At 39.6% G+C, this 3698-nt stretch overlaps 1 long non-coding RNA gene across 1 annotated transcript; it reads right to left on the bottom strand.

The window, feature by feature from the left end:
• Nucleotides 1-3062: 3062 nt before the first annotated feature.
• On the bottom strand, nt 3063-3698 carry LOC148917688 (uncharacterized). The gene is made up of 2 exons (XR_016126297.1): nt 3363-3698; nt 3063-3269 (listed from the first exon to the last, which is right to left on the bottom strand). It is a non-coding gene; the product is annotated as an uncharacterized LOC148917688 (long non-coding RNA).

The raw sequence follows: 3698 nt of genomic DNA, 5'->3' as shown, positions 1-3698 counted from the left end.
ATTAAAAATATATGAAAGTTTGCCCTACACAAGCTTGGCTCAGAGTTCACGACTTGATATGGCCGCTTAATTCAAGACTACCTATTACTTGGGGGGGGGTTGTTTGACTAGACCACTACCTATGACCACTACCAAACTTGTATCGAGGAAACAATCCAACTGGGGGATTGTTTGACTAGACCACATGGAAGAATCCTTAATTGACCATGTGGCTAGGGAACAAGCCGTCGAACCGGGGATTGGACTCACTAGCATGTACAGCAGAATCCTCAATACTCTTATGCCTATGACAAGTCCTATGCACGTAGACTAACCCTGCTAAGAGTCTATGAAACACCCTATCAAGGGTGCTCAACATATCCAAGTATCACACAATTCCAAGTATCCAATTCCAGTATTCCAAATCCGGGCAGGTACATAGGGTGGTGCTTATAGCACTCAAAACTAACATAAACCACAACCCAACTCATATTCCATAATCCCTTTCCAACAAACCCATAAACCACACACATCCAAGTATAGATAGAAATTCTCATAAATGGCACATATCCATTCAAAATATTCATAATCCGCAATTATTCTAATATAATTCCAATACTTTCATAATAGTATTATATTCAATATTTATGAATAAATAATAACTCAATAATCCAAGAAATCATTAATCATATTTTTCCATCCCTGAAAATAATGATTATAGTTTAAAAACAAAGTCCACGCACAGATAATCCCATGTTGCTTGACCCAAAAAGTGTCCCACATGTTGCGTACCCTGAGTCGGAATCCCTATTTAAAGACACGAGAACTAAATTAAAATAAGGCGATTTGAACAAGAATTTTAAAATAAATTCCTAATTTTTCCGGGATTCATGGTGTGTGAATGATGGACGAGGAGTTCCTAAGGTCCAACTACGTGTTTTGAATGGTGGAATAACCTCAGAAAACTCTCGGCCCACTGAGTGGTCAAACTTTCCAATTTTGATCAACCAGGCTAGCAGGGTCCACGACCTCTGATTTCAAATTTGAAAGTTCCTATGGGTTCAACAAGGTTTATTATACATGTCCTGCAAGTTTAGTCCGAATTGAGCAGTCGAATCACTCTCGAGCGCACGATTGGACGGTTATTGTTTAACCTAATCTTTGAATCATTGAATCGAAGCATCCGAGGTTCCAATTCTCGATCCGCGAATTCCTACACAATCCTAGAGGTGCCTGTATCCACATATTAGAAAATGGAGTCGATCCAACGGTCTGAACATATTGAACCCAAGAAAATTCCTAATTTGCATAAATCCGATCGACAGTCAAATGATAACCAAATTCAAGCCGAGTATACCATCGTGCCCGAGATGACATGGGGTCATTTTAGGACCAAATGGGTCCCCCAAGCAGGGCCCACACGCCACTACATGCGCCTACAATGTGTGGGTGTCTTGAGAAATTCCGGTGACTGAAAATTTCTCAAGTCACCCAACAATACCTATACCTATGTCATCAAAATAGCATATAGAGGAACTTTTCTTCTTGGACCATGGTCAAAAAGTGACCAGAACTTGCCGAAATCACAAACCGAAAACCAGCCAAACTTTAAGTTGTAAATCAAGTTTCACAACTCAAAAATCAATCATAATCAACCTAACCATCAGCTAGAACATGTTGAAAGGATGAGAAAGCATACCTGGATAGACAAATTTGGTGGCAGGAATCGTCGGAACGAACGACTAAAGTTTTTGGTAAAATCGACCGGATTTTTGCTTTTTCCGCATTCGGGTGACGGCCGAGGCGGGGAAGGGTGGGATGGAGACAATAGGTGGAGGTGGTTGTTTTGGCACCAGCCTTGTGGCTGGTGGTGGTCGGAAGCAGTGATGATGGCCCAAAATGTGGTCGGTTGATCGGCTGTCGTGCGAAGGAGAAGAAGATCAAGGCAGAGAGAGAGAGAGAGAAAGGAAAGGAAAATCTAAATTTTTTAAAACCAACTTCAAAATATTTACGATTGTGCCACTTCTTCGTTACAACTCCTATTTAAGCACACTACGTGTCTACTAACTCGTATCGACGCTGTCTCAAATTATTAAATTATTCAAATAAAAGTTGACTTTTTAATGGGCTTAAAGTTGATTTTTTATTCGGGAAATATTTTGAGGAATTGAGTGCCACCATTATGTAGATCGCTTTGATATGAGTCCGCAGACACGTAGTGGGCTCAAATCAGGATTATAACGAAGAAGTTAAGATCAACAATAGTGCAGTGGCACAACCGTAAATATTGAAAAGTTAGATTTTTTTTTTCTTATCTCTCGCTCTCTCTCTCTCTCTCTCTCTCTCTCTCCAAGCCTCCCTCCCTTCGTGAGCAACCAGCTCTTCCAATGAAAGGGTTTTGGGCCACCGCCGCCACTGCAGCTACCATCGAGCCTGGACCGATCCCAAAATGACAGGCCTCCGCGCGTCCTACCCCATGCCTCCACCTCCTCCACCATGAGCTCTGGCCACCGGAAAATCAAAAAAATCCGGCTAGTTTTACGTGAAATTTTCGATGCTCGTTCCACCAATTCCGGCCACCAATTTCTTCGATCCAGGTATGATTTTTCAATCCTCTTAATGTGTTCTAGCTGATGGTTGGGTTGTTTAGGATCGATTTTTACGTTTTGAAACTCAAATTATCACTTAAAGTTTTGGCCAGTTTCGGCTCGTAGTTCAGTTAGGGGTGGGCACGGTTCGGTTTGGACCGGTTTTGGAGAAAAATGGAACCTGATCCAATAGTGCAATCCGTTCGGTTTGGACCGGTTCGCTCAATATCCATACAAAAATCCGAACCAAACCGGACTGTCGGTTCGATTCGAATCCAACGGTTCCGATTTTTTTTTTTTTTTTTAAATAATAATAAACAAACCTGCCCAAAATGAATTTATATACTAACATACCTCAAATTTGAGGTTTTATCAAGCTTTCAACGCATCAAAATGAATCTAACTTTAACAAAAATGCAATCCAAATTCAATCAAACTTTAACATATAAATTACAACCCAAATTCAATCAAACTTCAACAAAAATGCAATCCAAATTCAATCCAACTTCAACATATAAATTACAACCCAAATTCAATCAAACTTCAACAAAATAAGTTCCAAAATAAATTACTAGCCAAATACAACCCAAATTCAATTCAAATATACATTACAACCCAAATTCAATCCAACTTCATTAAATTCCTCCTAACATTGAAAAGTAGTTGGAGCTATGGTGCTAGGTGTGGATGAACTCATAATATCTACATAAAAAAAACATAAACCCATTAAAATATTAGTCAAACATACACATTATATAATACATTAATAAAGCATATAAAATTACAAAGACATACCTAATTCAATCGATTCATAGAACTCCATCTCTTGAATTGTTGGCTCATATTGTAAAGAGGAAATGTCATCCGACCTTAACCAATTTTGAGAACAAATTAAGGCCTCCACAATCTTAGGAGTCAAAGAAGCACGAAATGAATTAACTACCCGACCACCCGTGCTAAAGCATGATTCCGAAGCCACCGTTGATACCGGGATGGCAAGCACATCCTTTGCAATAAGTGCCAACCCCGGATACTTAACCCCATTCAATTTCCACCACTTCAAAACATCAAATTCATCAACCACATCTTCAATAGGGTCGGTGATGTACCTATCAATCTCATGCTCCAATA

The sequence above is a fragment of the Prunus mume genome, linkage group LG4 (assembly GCF_029339155.1).
Source record: "Prunus mume cultivar Tortuosa linkage group LG4, ASM2933915v1, whole genome shotgun sequence".
NCBI classification, from domain to species: Eukaryota; Viridiplantae; Streptophyta; class Magnoliopsida; order Rosales; family Rosaceae; genus Prunus; species Prunus mume.
The sequence above is the reverse complement of the archived record's forward strand: the minus strand, read 5'-3'. Positions and strand labels throughout refer to the sequence as shown.